This window comes from Ovis aries, chromosome 16 (genome assembly GCF_016772045.2).
Source record: "Ovis aries strain OAR_USU_Benz2616 breed Rambouillet chromosome 16, ARS-UI_Ramb_v3.0, whole genome shotgun sequence".
In the NCBI taxonomy this organism is placed as follows: Eukaryota; Metazoa; Chordata; class Mammalia; order Artiodactyla; family Bovidae; genus Ovis; species Ovis aries.
The window spans coordinates 1,975,753-1,990,989 of record NC_056069.1 but is presented as its reverse complement, the minus strand read 5'-3'; the positions used below and the strand labels follow the sequence as shown (position 1 = coordinate 1,990,989).

The window sequence follows — 15,237 nt, the reverse complement described above, 5'->3', positions numbered from 1 at the left end:
TCAGTAGTTACATCATAGCCCATGGCTGAAATGATTCAGAAAATCCTACAAATGTCTTTCAAAAGTCCTGATTTGAAGCTGTCAGCTTGTCCTTGTATAAACATTATTTTCTTAGAACAACCAGAAAATTTGTTTTAAAACACAAATGTTCTCATGTTTCTTTCTCCCTTTCTCTCTGTCTCTGTCTCTCTCTCACACACACACTGTTTAAAACTCCTGTTTTCAGAATCAGCTGAAAGACGTAACATGACCTGCAGCATCAGCACTGCCGCTCCTGCCTACCTCCTCAGGGCTAACCTTGACCTGCTCCCTGGGCTCTGGCCATGAAGGGCATTCTGTAGCTATTACACAGGCCAAGTCCCTCCTTGCCTCTGGGCCAGTATACACAGTATTCTTTCTGCCTGAAACACTGCCCTTCCATACCCATCTGCTCACCTAGACAACTCCCTGCATCCCTCCTGAGCTCAAACATCACTGTCTCAGAAAGTACTTCCCTAACCCAAATGTAAATTTGGTCTCCCTATTATTCTCTCTGAGGACTCCATCTTTTCTCACAATACTTAGCACATCTTATAATTATTTGTGTGTTCGTTTGCTTAACACTGACCTTTCCTACCGAAAGCTAAGTTCTGAAATGGGCAGAACCATGACTGTTTGCTATCGCAGGTTTATCCCAGGGTGTCCCCCAGTGCCAGACACATGGCGAACTCCTAATCTACTATTTTCTTGTCTTTATCAACGTCCTTACATTAAATTCCAGAGCAGGTTTTATGTGCATCTTGATAATCGGAGACAATCTTTTTCAGTTTTTTCACCATCAAGATCCTTTGTGTTGCTTCCTCTGTCCCAATAGACTTCATGTATTGAAAGATAGCGGGTAGCAAACTCTACATATGAAGTCATAATTAACTTACTTTATCACTATACTCATCAAAGGAGTGCATAACTGTTAATTAAAGCTTCTAATTAGTAGCAGTGGACAAAGAAGACGGCATTCTTGACGTAATTACAGCCAAATCAGAGGAACAGTAGCTCCAGAAGATCTGTTTGGCCTGCAAAGCGCTTCATGCCCTGCCTCCTGCAAGCCAGTCTTCCTGACAATCGCCACACGCCCTTGTCCTGCCAGGGAACTAAGTTCAGGCCGAGGGAACATTTATTTCCCTGTCTAGACGAGACATAAGCTTTAATCTGATGCTTCCTTCTTCTCCACCTGCTTGAACTCCTACTCACCCTAAAAAGCTCAAGGGTCCCCTCCACCAGCAAGTATTTCCCCACTCCAGCAACAGGTAGGCACTCCAAAGGTATATTTCCACAGCGGAAAGTAAAAGTCACTTAGGTATGTCTGACTCTTTGCGACGCCACAGACTGCAGCCTGCCAGGGTCCTCTGTCCATGGAATTCCCCAGGCAAGAATACTGAAGTGTGTGCCCATTTCTTTCTCCATGGGATCTTCCCCCACCCAGGGATCAAGCCTGGCTCTCCCGCATTGCAAGCAGATTCTCTACTGTCTGAGCCACCAGGGAAGCCCCTCATTTTCACAGTACCCCGACCCTGCTTAGAGCTGGCCTCTTATCATACTGTCTGTAACTTGCCCATCTCCTCCTTTAGACCTGAGAACATTAAGGTACTCCTAATGTTCGACACAGTATTTGGCACATAGCAGATGTTTGATAAAAGGAGAGAAGGGGATAAGGAAGGAAGGAAGAAAAGGAAAAAAGAATTTGTGGCTTCTAGTCTTGAGAGGAAAAGATAAGATCTTTGGGGAAAAATTCCATCATTTTAGTGGAAAGAAATTACATAATTGAAAATCAAACCAATTAGTATATGGTTAAGGCAGAGACCTGATAACATTAATTAGGGTTGTAGCAGTCCAGAATATTTTTTATGGGAAATCTGAGACAAAGAAAGTAAGACAAACTTCTGAAGTTTTTTAAAAAAAGCACCGCATGGACATAGGGAAGCTTCACTGCTTAGGGAGTCTTTATGTGTCAATAAGGAATAGAGAGGGCCTCCCCTTTGACAGCAACATCTTCCCTGAACAAAATGTGATACGCGAAGAGATCCTTTCCCAGGACGCTAATCTCAAACAAAAGCAATTTAAAGTCAAAGGCCTCTCAGACCTGCTCCAAACTCAAGTCTCCAAATAGCTATGCACAGCCCAAGACAGAAACTCATATTCTCCATTACTGATCTTCTGGCCCCTCTAGCTATCCACAGACCCCACTCGAGCAGGGCAAGACTGGCTCGTTTCTGACACGCACTGGGACCGTGGCCATTGCTCTTGCTGCTGACTTAGCATCATATTTCTAAGTGGACGGTACGCGGGCTCCCCCACCGTGGTCTTATTCTACCCGTCTCTGCAGGGGGAAAGCCAGGAATACCGGCTCCCTTCACGGATGATGAAACAGAAGCCTCAAGGCAGCGTATCAGCCACTCTCCGCATCAGAAGCCCTGGTTCCACCTAATAAGCCATTCTGTGAGGGCGACCTCAGTGCTGGGGGGGGTGTTCAGTCTCCTTCAGTTCAGCCTGGCAGTCAGTTTGGCATCATCATCCTCATTACTAACACTTACGGACATCTTATTAAATGCCTGGCACCATGTTTCATCACCTCTTTTCACCTACACATTAGTCATTTCGGGTAGGTCCCTTTTACTTACAATTTTGCATTTTATATAGCTGGAAACCAAGGTGCATAGATCACACACCATTCACCCACACGCGATTTTAAACTCAGATCTTTCAAGTCGACAGCTTGCGTTCTTAACCACTGGGCACTACTGTTGAAATCACTACAGTACCACTGGGTTTCTCTCCTGTAGCCCCTGTGCTTGCTTGAGTTTTCCATCTGATCATCTCACTTACTGCTTCCTATAATGACAGGGATTGGCAAACCACGGTCTACATCTCACTCACTCCCTGTTTGTGTAAATAGGGTTTTTAATACCAGGCTCATTCATTTATGTATTATCTACAGGTACGTTCATGCTGCAATGGCAGAGTTAAGTAGTTGTAACAGAGACCTCCAGAGATGCAGATATTTGCTATCTGAGCCTTGATGGAAACAGTTTGCTGACTTCTGATACAATAGATAAGGCCAACACTATGCCAAAAGCTGGACTTTTGTTATCGCATTCGACATACACAGTTGTGTGCACACGTGCACGCAAGCACACGGAGGGTACTCTACATGCTACAGATCAGGAAACTGAGGCTCAGAAAGCTCACAACTAATCAATGATAGGGTGGAATTCAAACCCAGGCTGTCAGGCTCCAGAGCCTAGGCTACAGCTATTGCCTGTGTGCCGGGCACTGCAGAGGCACTGGGCATGCATGTTAAGCAGGATATGGACCCCAAAGGAGCCCGAGTGAGGAAGGAGATGGTGGCAGCCCCGCTGATGAATGCCTGGATGGAGAAGAGCAGGGCTGGGGCTGTGGGAACCCCAGGGATGTGCATTTGTTCATGCTGATGGCAGATGGAACACACAGAGGAGGTTGGTGGCAAGTGACACTATCCTTTCTGACAAGGGGACTGTTCCCCCAAATCTGCTGACATTTGCTTGGCCAAGTGATTTCCTAATAGTCTTTATCTTAAGTAATAATTTCAAAAGTGATTTGGCTGCTCTAGCCAGCCTGCTCCTGGATTTCTAAGATAGCAGCGTTGTAGGAAATGGGTTTTGTTTTAGCTATTTATCTATATGCAAAGGAGAAAAAGCTCATCTTGTCTTTGGAGTATCTGCCCCTATATTATGTAGACCTGGAAAATATCAAAGTGGCCTGGAAGGTAGGAGTCACTGCTATGCCCCCTGACAGAGTCATGAGTTCCCGCACAGGGGCCTGAAAGTCGGTCCCAGACGAACATTTGCAGGGCAGGGAACTCGTGACCTCACTGCTGGTTCACTGCATGGAGGCATCGCCTGAGCTTGGAGGGATTCTTATCTTTAGCTGAAACTCAGTTTGCATGCTTGGGGCATGCCACCAAGGAGTTCTGATTCTTTTTTCAGAAACATCACAGAAATATGTTATCCCCCTACTTGATGTGGTAGTGGTCTTCAGTGGAACATCATGTCCCCCCTCTTCTGTCCCCCCCCACCTCCACACACACCGTTTCTCTTACCTGGGTTAAAGAACCCACATCTCTTCAACCAATTTTATTGTGATATTTCCCAAATCACATCAGAATTATCTTTTCCCCTAGAGGTTAGACCTGAAACTTTAGATTTGAAAAATATTTATAGTGAATATTGTTATGGTAGATTTTTCTTAGTGCTCAAGACGATGACAAAGGCCACGACTTGTAATGAGATGACACGTTTCATGTATAAGCAATGGTAACAACATGCTGCACTGGGTTTCCCTTTCGGCCGTGGTTTACTGGGAAACTCACACTAAAGTTTGTGCTCAGTTTTTCTCCTCTTTCCTATCTTTGGCCTCCTATCTTCTGTCAGTTACTATTGCTTTCGGTTTTATAATACCTGCTTTTATGGTAAACTGTCACAAGCACTCACTTCTGTATCAGTCGGTTCTCACAACCGCTAGGTACAGTAGGCAGGAGAGGAATACATACGTTTGATAGATTAAATGCACCTGCTTTGATAGAGGGGCATTTGAGCAGCATGACTGGTGAGTGATGGAAATCTCTGTCATTGCTCACACCTTGATGCTAATGACGGTGGTGACGATGCTAAGGTGCTAATACTAGGAATGATAACAGGAGCCAACTTGGATTTAGTGCTTGGAGCCTGAGGGGCAACTTTCCTGAATGCTTTACAAGTGTGATTTCATTTAAACCTTACAGCAAACTTATGCAGTAATGTTATTAGCCATGTGTTACAGATGGAGAAACCAAAGCACGGAGAGGTTAAGTAATTTACCCCAAGTCATAGATTCGGAAAATGGCAGAGCCAGCATTAAAACCGAGGCAGTCCATTTTCAAAATGTACGCCCTTGTCCACCATGCTATACTGCCTAAATGATCAGACCGCTCTAACAGATTCCCATCTGGTGTTTCAGATGAGGAGAGCCATCCACAGCAGCTCTGCCCTGTGAGGCTATGGACCTCACCCTAGAGCCTCTCAAGGTGAGCTTTGGGGAGCCGCCGTCATCACCTGCTCCCGAGCACAGCCGTGTTCCTGGCTCCCTCTTCCCATGCCCGGGCTCTGGGTGCTTCTCCAGCAAGCCAGGCTCAACACAGGTCCAGCGCAGATGGTGCAGGGTGGCCTGGGCCTGGCCTCAGATCATGTCATTTGTGTAAAGGTCTCTGTTCAAGCAAGACAAGGGCAGGGGATGGAAGTGGGGCCATCGCTGGACAATGTTCAGCCCAGAAAATAGGAAAGGAAGCAGGAAGGGAGCCAAGAGGTCTGCTGGCTGATCCTTTCTATCCCTATTATGTGCCAGACACTTCACTACGTAAGCCAAGTATTCTTTTCATTCTAAAATGAGGAAACTGGGCTCAAAGAGATCATGCGACTAACTCTAGGTCATTCAACAAGTATAGGCTGTTGCGAATAACTCTTTATTATGCAAAAGGTCTCACTAAATAACTATCTGCATTCAATCCCAGGAGATGGAATGCCGCCTCACTCCTGCGGCCTGTGTTATACTTGGGGACGTGGGGACAGGGCGGGAGCCCTAGTGCCTGGAGTCTGGGGCACATGTGGGCAAGCAGGATGGGATAACTGAATTCAAGCTACTTCTCTCTGGGTGGGACAGGCGTGGAGATTCCGGGAACTGCAGGTGACTAAGTGTGAGCACCCCCGGGCCCAGGGAAAGTGGTCTGCCCAGCTCAGTGCTTTTCTCCGTCTCCTGCCCTTAGGAGTAGCGAGGAGGACTGGGCTGGTGCTGACTGGGTGATGACTGGGTGCTACCTGGGTGCTGCCTGGCTCTCTCTGCTCACATGCCCCTCCCCTTGCAAGAAGGAAGGAAGAGAAGGAGGAGGAAGAGGAAGGCAGAGAAGGAAAGGAGAAAGAAAGAGGAGAAGGGAAGATATTTAAATGTGACATTTTATCCTTTGTGATTTGACCAATTATCAGTAAGTCACAGAGCATCCTTGTCATCAGGCCAACATCGTGGGTCCACCAAGTGAGAAGCAATAAAAGGTGTCCTCACTGGCCTGTGATGTGCACAGCAGATAGATGGGGTACCAGAACTAGCACTGGCAGGGACGGTATGGGAGGATCAGATGGGGACACTGATACCAGCAATGGTCTGAGGCAGTCAGCGAGGAGGAAGTGAACAACAAAAAGCCACGGAGACATCCCTGGCCTCACAGAGAACACCCAAACCAGAGGAGACGTCTGACAGCATATCCTCTTCAAGTTGACTGTTTTCACTTGACTGTATTCCTTGGTGTTGCTTGAGATTTGCTGCAGCTCCCAGCAGGGACTCTCACACCCTGGGGTTTGTTCTCTGACCTCTGTCTGTGCAGGCAGGGACCCAATGCATCATGGTAGTCATGGTAACAATGAGAGCAGTGGCAGCTGCTGATTTGAGCACCTTTTGCTCGGCTGGGAATTGAGGGCTGGACTCTTTAACGGCACAGGAATCTTGCGCCTCGGCACACTGCTGGCTGCCCCTGAGTTCTCAGTTCGTCTGCGATTAGATTAGACCATAAACTTCTCCCCTTTCCCTTCTCCTTGTGAAAATTCTGCAGTGCAGGCAGGGATCCAGAAGCCAGAAAGCCTTCACTGCAGCTGCCTGCCAAGGCTTTGCGGTACCGGGGAGGGTGGAGCGCTGCGGAGTCTGGGGCCTGACAACTGTCTGTTGTGTGTGTGTGTATGTCGGGGAGTGGGCATCCTCAACAAGTCCATGCTGTGAGCCACATCGGCTGGCCTTCACCCAAGGTGCCTCTGGTGGGCGCTGGACTTCCTCTAGCCCCACTGGACGCTCCCTGATCCAAAAAGTTTGAGGTCCCTTTGGCCTTACCAGACCACACTCTTGGTAAACCTCTCCCCTCCCTTCCACAGTTTCCTCATTTGCAGAATGGGAGGGATACTGCCTGGTCTTGGCAGTACTTGGTGTGAGGCCAAAATGGACCAGTACATCCGGAAACTCTTTGAAAACTTTAGCATTTCTATTCAAGGCCAAAGGGTTGTTGGCATCATTCTTATTTCTAGTATTAATACTAGAATTTTAATCAGCCAAATGCATTTGGCTGGTTTACATGGGAGTATAGGTCTCTTTCGAATGGGAAGACTTTGGCTGTTTTATTCATAACAGCATCAGACGATTGACAGAATGAGATTACCAAGTGCAAGCTCAGACTAATTAAGAAGGAGGCAGGTGCCACAAAACCAAAGAAGGTGTTGCTGACACAGGAAAGGCACTTCCTGCCTTCTCTGGCTATAACTGACCCCCACCCCACCCCATCTGAAACAGGAAGTAGAGACACCTCCACAGAGAAAAAGAACCTAGATTCGGCCTAAGCCAACCCCTTACTCCACAATCAAATCTGTTTAAAGAATGCAAATCATCGTTGCCCAGCTTCTTGCTGGCTTTCCTGGACTTGAGCAGATGGAGAAGAGGACTGAGACGTAACCACTCAACCCTGTGCCTGCAGTTCCAACTGACACGAAGTTGCTCCTCTGATGACAAATACAAAATGCTAAAGATTCTTCTGCATGTCTGTGCAGGCAGCTCCCCAGTGTCCAGCCCCAGGAAGAGTACCTCAAATTCTTTAAAAGTCCAAAGAGTATAACCTTAAAAATGGTAAGAAAATGTCCCCATTGATGTAGTGAAATAGAAATGCAGCGAGAGAGATCTGGAAAGCTTTCTGGAAAAAATTCAAAATGCTGATCAAGCTATAGATATGTGTATCACTCTTTCCTTTATGAGAAGAAGCTGGACAAAGTGACTGGCAATTGCATCTGAAGCTAGTAAAACTTCTACCCTGGAGAGAGCAGCCTGGAGGCGGCCTTCCAGATGTGCCAGCAGAAGCAGCCCGTGCCCCTAGCTGGAGAACGTGTGGACCTGAGATCTGTCGACCTGCAGGGCAGGCACCCGAAGGATCGCAGGAGAAGCAACTCCAAGAGATACTGACTGATCATCCTTGACACTGAACAGCCAAAGGAATGAACCACTGACCCACAAGCTCTTCTTAAAGATGCAAGGGAGAATGAGAAGGGATTGGAGAGAAAGAACAGAAAAGCAGAAGGGGACAAGGATGAGGAAGGAGAGCGTAATAAAGATAGTGCAAGAGAGCTGGGGAAGGGATGGAGAGGGAGCTGGAGGAGGAGAAGGGCAGGAGAAAACAGAAACGAAGGCCAAGGGTGAAGACAGAGAGGCAACTGAAGGGAGAGAGGAGAGGGAACCAAGGAGGAAGGCTTCCTTCACTGGATTTGTAGCATTTTCTTTCTGAAGCTAGGCTGGGGGTTAACAGTGATTGCTGTGTTGACTATATTCTCCTCTGTGCTGTTCTGCATGCCTGAAACATTTTATGATCTAAAAAAGGAAGAGAAGTGAGAAGAAAGAGAATAAGAATAAAGAAGTGGTAGATGGCAACTCTGGGCTTCACTGGTGGTTCAGTGGTAAAGAATCCACCTGCTAATGCAGGAGACCTGGGTGTGATCCCGGGGTCAGGAAGATCCCCTGGAGAAGGAAATGGCAGCCCACTGCAGTACTCTTGGGAATATCCCATGGACAGAGGAGCCTGATGGGCTACAGTCCATGGGGCCACAAAAGAGTCAGACACGACTTAGGGACTAAACAACAACAACAAAGATGGCAGCCCTAACTTCCCTGCCTCCTTTGACAAATGCAGCCTGCGGGCTGCAGCAGCAGAAGGGGAGCAGGAAGCTGATCTCTTCCACTAGGTGTGCTCGAAACGAGGGGCCAGATCCTGAACCAGACGGAAGCCATGATCCCTCCATCTCACTACTGCACTGGAGAACAGAGGCCGAAGCCCTGGCATTCTGGTCCACTTCTGCCTTCAGCACGCCATCGGTTCCACAACTGCCTTCAGCTGTTCAGTGGTGCCTGAACAGCTCAACAGACCTTCCCTGGGCTCCTGCTCTGTGCCAGGGACCTTTCTGGGGCCCAGGATACAAACCAGTGACTCTGCATTCTCAAGGACTTTACAGGGAGACAAGAACTCCTCAGAGCCTAAGTTTCCCCATCTGTACAATGAAAGAGTTTATCTCAGTGGTTTTCAAACTGGGCTTACTTGGAACCCTAGGGGTTCCAGGGCATGGCTCAGAGTGGGAGCACTCTGAGCTGGGGGAGCACTGCATCCCACATGTGTCTACAATAGTATGACTTCATTCTGTTTTAGATGTTGGGACTGGGTTCCAGCTTGGATCTGGAAATCTGATTCCAGGGCTAGAGATTTGAAAACCACTGAATGAGATGCTCCTCAAGGTGTCAAATTTTAAAGTTTTCTGTGCTATTTCTAAGGTTGTATGACTCTAAGAATTCATTTACTCATTCATTAAAACAATGTTTATTGAGGTCCCTCAATAAAAGGGACAAAGACACTCAACCAACAATCACATTAATAGAATAGGGCACAGCTGCACAGAGGGACATGGATGATGGAGAGGAGGTGAGGAGAGGCCTCCGGGAGAGGACACCCTTGGACCTGAGGCTTGATGGGCAGAGAGACCAGCCTCAGAGAGACCTGGGGGAAGAGGTGCCCAGACAAAGGAGACAGCCAGTGCATAGGTCAGAAAATAAGAATGAACGTGGCGTGTCCAGGGCCAGCAAGGAGGAAAGTGGTCTGAGAGGAGATGGAGTCAGGAAGGCAGACGTGGCCAGACAATGCAGGTTCTGGCAGACTCTGTAAAGATTCGAGATTTAATTTAAATTCGGTAGGCTACCCTTCGAGCGTTCAAAGAAGGGCCTGATGTGACCTGATTAAATTGTATAAAAATGGCTCTGGCTGCTGTGCAGAAATGGATGGTAAAGGAGGCACGTAGGGAGACCTCTCTTTTGGTGGCACAGATGGGAGATGGTGGAGACCCGGCATTAATAGAAATTGTGAGAAAAGGTCAGACAGGGCACAATGAGAAATGAGAAAAGGATTTCATGATCACTACAGATCTACTGTCTCTTTAGAGTCCAGACATATGAGGCCTCAAACTGGCCCCTCAGTGTCTAATTCTACCTCCAAGGACACCTATGCTTAGCCATTCCAGGTGGTAAAAGACAGACACCGTCAACTTCTTAACCATTTGGGGGCAAGTGTAGATTAAGACAGACCCAAATTATTTACTGCCCTCTTTTCCTTATGGGGAAAGTTGGTGGGGCAATTTTCAAATTGGAAAGACAAGCAAAGGCTTGGATCACAAACATTAACTCTTATTTCAGATAGGTATGCAGTAATGCTTGCTGACAGATTTGCCCAGCAACTAACTGAATACAGATGGAAGGGAATGGAAACTTTGATGGGAAGAACCACAAGAGCCAGAGGTGAGGGATCAGATCCCACAAACTCAGCACTGTGTCTCCTACACTGGAGGATATAAAGGGAGTTTAAGACCCTTTAAGGATACATCCTCCAGTTGAGGAAACACGGCCAATACACAAAATGGTTAGACAGCTGGCTAGTTAGATGTAGTGTGTGTGTGTTTGTGTGTGTGTGTGTGTGCATGCGTGTGCACGCATGCGTGTGTGTGACAGCCAGCTGCTTAAATGGAGTGTGTGTGTGTGTGTGCATGTGTGTGTGAGACAGCTGGCTGGTTAAATGGTGTGTGTGCACGCGCATGCATGTGCACGTGTGTGTGTGTGTGTGGCGGTGGTGGTGGGTTCATGAGGTATGTGTGTGTGTGTGCGTGTGTGTGTGTGTGTGGCAGTGGTGGTGGGTTCATGAGGTGTGTGTGTGCATGCGTGCATGTGTGTGTGTGTGCGTGTGTGTGTGTGTGTGGCAGTGGTGGTGGGTTCATGAGGTGTGTGTGTGTGTGTGTGTGTGTGTGTGTGGCAGTGGTGGTGGGTTCATGAGGTGTGTGTGTGTGTGTGTGTGTGTGTGTGTGACAGCCGGCTGGTTAAATGGAGTGTGTGTGTATGTGTGTGCATGCGTGCATGTGTGTGTGTGTGCGTGTGTGTGTGGCAGTGGTGGTGGGTTCATGAGGGGTGTGTGTGTGTGTGTGTGTGTGTGTGGCGGTGGTGGTGGGTTCATGAGGTGTGTGTGTGTGTGTGTGTGTGTGTGTGTGTGTGACAGCCGGCTGGTTAAATGGAGTGTGTGTGTATGTGTGTGTGCATGCGTGCATGTGTGTGTGTGTGTGCGTGTGTGTGTGTGTGTGTGGCAGTGGTGGTGGGTTCATGAGGGGTGTGTGTGTGTGTGTGTGTGTGTGTGTGTGTGTGTGGCGGTGGTGGTGGGTTCATGAGGTGTGTATGTGTGTGCGTGTGTGTGTGTGTGTGTGGCAGTGGTGGTGGGTTCATGAGGTGTGTGTATGTGTGTGCGTGTGTGTGTGTGTGTGTGTGGCGGTGGTGGTGGGTTCATGAGGTGTGTGTGTGTGTGTGTGTGTGACAGCCGGCTGGTTAAATGGAGTGTGTGTGTATGTGTGTGTGCGTGCGTGCGTGCGTGTGCGTGCGTGTGTGTGTGGCGGTGGTGGTGGGTTCATGAGGGGTGTGTGTGTGTGTGTGCGTGTGTGTGTGTGTGTGTGGCGGTGGTGGTGGGTTCATGAGGTGTGTGTGTGTGTGTGTGTGTGGCGGTGGTGGTGGGTTCATGAGGGGTGTGTGTGTGTGCGTGCGTGCGTGCATGTGTGTGTGTGTGTGTGGCGATGGTGGTGGGTTCATGAAGTGTGTGTGTGTGTGTGTGTGTGTGTGTGTGTGGCAGTGGTGGTGGGTTCATGAGGTCTCCATTAGAGTGGGTTCCAGCCCCACCCCTGTGACTTAGGACAAGCCATCTAACTCTTCCGGGTCTGATTCCTCCTCTTGGAAACGGGCAATGCTTGTGAACGCTGTAAGGAGGGATTACGTGGGACTTGAAAACGCTCTGTGAGTTGTAAAGTGTGGTATAAACAGTAAGAATGATTATTCCTGACTCTGCATACAGAAGGAGAAAGGAAATGGCAGCATGTAGGCAAACGGGAGCTTTCTCTGAAAAACAGAAGCATAATCAAGTGTCTTTGCTCAAACTCACCCATGACTCCGCACTGCCGAAAGCCAGGGGTGGCCAACTGTACCCTACTCCTTAGGCTAAATCTGTTCCATTGCCTATCTTGTACATTTAAGTTCTATAGGAATATAGACGCAGCCATTTGTTGACATATTGCCTACAACTGCTTTCTTGCCACAATGGCAGAGTTTGAATAGTTGCAGCAGAAAGCTTATGGCTGGTGAAGCTAAAAATATTTACTATCTGGCCTTTTATGGAAAAAAAAAACCTGCTGACTCCTGGAGAAAAGGACAAAGTCCAAACCCCATTTGAAACATAAAGCACCTCTGGAGCACCCTGATACAGTAGTATCTGAGTACATGAAATGAATCAAGCGTCCTCCTCTGAGTCAACCCCATCTGTACCACTTCCTGGGGACTGATTCCATGCAACACGGCACTACCAGGTCCCTTCTTAGTGCTATGATAGAGCTTAGGTCTTATTCTTCTTTATAATCTCCATGGTGTTTATCACAGTGTCAAGATCATAACAGATTCTGAATAAAGTTCAACTGAATTGAATGTGAGTCATAAACAGAGCCAGCATAATCTACTAAGGGACACAGTTTATTCATCACAGAAAACTACTGAAAATATATCATTGGCAATATATCATTGAAAAGAAAAAGGAAGCAAGTTAATTTATTTGCTCTTAATTAGTTACACAAACATTTATTCCATATGTGCATGCTAAGTCACTTCAGCCATGTCTGACTCTGTGCAACACTATGAACGGTAGCCCTCCAGGCTCCTCTGTCCATGGGATCCTCCAAGCAAGAAAACTGAAGAGGGTTGCCGTGCTCTCTTCCAGGAGATCTTCCCCACCCAGGGAGCAAACCCGCGGTTCTCACGTCTCCTGCGTTGGCAGGTGGGTTCTTTACCACTGGCCCCACCTGTACTAACTACAGAACTATCATCTGCCATAGAAGCTAAGGCAAATGAAAGCAACACGGGGTTATGTTCATGCCTTTGACGAGTTTACTGAGCACTTGCTCTCTGTCAAGCTGGAGGTAGGAGTTCCAGTGGACTGTAGCCACTTTCCTTGGTAGTCTAATTGAGGAGATCAACTGTCATCAGATAGTAACTGCACACAGGGACATATGAAATATAAACTTGGTACAGAGAGATGGGCAGAGTTCCCGGGAATGCCGTCCTTGTGTGTTCTCTCTTATAAATTCACCTACAATTTACTCTCCCACAAGACAGTGCACGGGCCCACATTACCTACATGAGATCAGAGTCTCCAGTTGGTTTCTGTGCTAAAAGCTAACAAGTGATCATTTCATATGGATTATCTCAGGTAATCCTCACAACCACTCTATGCGGTATCATGAAGGCCAATCACTTATTTCAGATCAACAGTTAGAAAGCAGAAGATTCTAGTCAAAATCAATCAGAATGAAATTTATGTACCTAAGCCTTCACTGTATAGCCTAAATACAAGCCAGAGAAGAGACCTGGGAGTCTATTTCAGACACAGTCTAAAATTGAAGATCTATGGAGATAGGACTAAGCGTCTCTGTACTTGCTGACACCAAGTTCATGAGGAACATCTGACATGGTCTGTGTCAGCAAGTCAGTAATCAAGAGAAGAGAGAATGAAGCACTGAAAAGATCTGCAATGATCCCGACACCTTAGGGAGCGATTCTGGACCTTGGCCAGGATATCCAGTAAGCCCTAACTGCCAAGGCCCAGGCAACTCCCTGTCAGTTAAGGGCAAGCTAGGAGCCTGAGACCTGAGGGCTACGGAAGGCCTTTCCCTTTAGCCAGCTCTCCTCCTTGGGACACGTCTGTGCAGAGGTCATGGTGCGCATGGCGGGCAAAAGATGCTAAGTCGCTTAGTCATATCCAACTCTGCGCAAACCCATGGACTGTAGCCTGCCAGGCCTCTCTGTCCATGGGATTTCCCAGGCAAGAATATCGCAGTGGTTGCCATTTCCTTCTCCAATGTAAATATGCAGTTTTTTAAAGGTGGAAATGTTTGTATTTGCTAAGCTTCCTAGGTCATGTCTAGGACACAAGAGTTCTCACTCTTGTGAAAGCTTAATTGCTCACATTGTCCCTTTCAGGTTTTCATTGTTTACCTGTACAAAATGTAGGATAAAACAAATAAGCACATAGAAAATACCCAGTCTTGAATAAGTACCATAGTGAGAATGAGATACAATTTATCTCCCATTTTATTAGTAATGATGAAAAACATCATCAGAAACTGACCAAACAGTGACAAAGAGGCTCTGGTGAAAAGGCTTTCTCATGCAGCCAATAGCAGGGCTGCCCATTGGTAGAACTTTCTGGAAAGAAAAGAGGTAATATCAATGAAATGTAAAATGCCTTTAATCCATGAACTCTTCTTTCACAAATTTATTCCAAGAAAATAATTAGACAAGTGCTCCGAAGTTCACAGAGAGAAAAATGTTATTTATAGGATTATTTTTTTTTTTTTTTTGTTGCAAAGCCACTGATAAAACTGTATTTTGATGATCATTATAGGTGGGTCCATGGGGGTCACTGTACTTTCATATATATTTGAACATTTATATTTACATATGTCTGAGCATAAGAAAAAGTGAAAAATTTTTGAGTTCTTATACAAAAATATAGGACACTGTGGCTCATACCATTATGATTTGTATATAATCCACATATGTTACAAGCAAAACTACTTAATGTTGCCTTAAAATATTACAATAAGGAGAAAAATGCAAACGGATGAATTCTAAAAAATTCCACACATCCGCTAGTAGCTACAATTTCCAAATTCAAGTTACAAGGCAAATATTTTAAAAGGAAGGCATTGAAAACATACATTTTGCAAGGGATCACCTGCAAGTTTAAGAAGTAATTCCGAGTTTTCAGCATTCTCAGAACTCATCAAGTCTCAAAAATCCTGCTGATCACCCCATTTTCCACCTACTTTTCTATGACCTCATTACTCATATATTCAACAGACTGAGTATCTACTAAGTGCTTGACTCCATGTATACAAGTGAAGACACAGCCTTGCCTTTCTGCACTGCATATTCCAGACGGTAAAAGGTTGTTACAGAAAATGTCTTGTTTCTAAGGATGGGTGTGTGTATAAACTTGAATTCTAAAGATAAATTCGAAGAGTTGGGGTCATCATGAGACAGTAGATACCTCTGATG

General features: G+C 46.6%; 2 protein-coding genes across 2 annotated transcripts in view; one reads left to right on the top strand and one right to left on the bottom strand.

Annotated features, from left to right (window-relative positions):
* Nucleotides 1-15,237, bottom strand: part of DOCK2 (dedicator of cytokinesis 2) — a 473,410-nt gene that overhangs the window by 197,481 nt on the left and 260,692 nt on the right. The gene's annotated exons all lie outside the window — the stretch shown is intronic.
* Nucleotides 1-15,237, top strand: part of INSYN2B (inhibitory synaptic factor family member 2B) — a 126,700-nt gene that overhangs the window by 81,693 nt on the left and 29,770 nt on the right. The gene's annotated exons all lie outside the window — the stretch shown is intronic.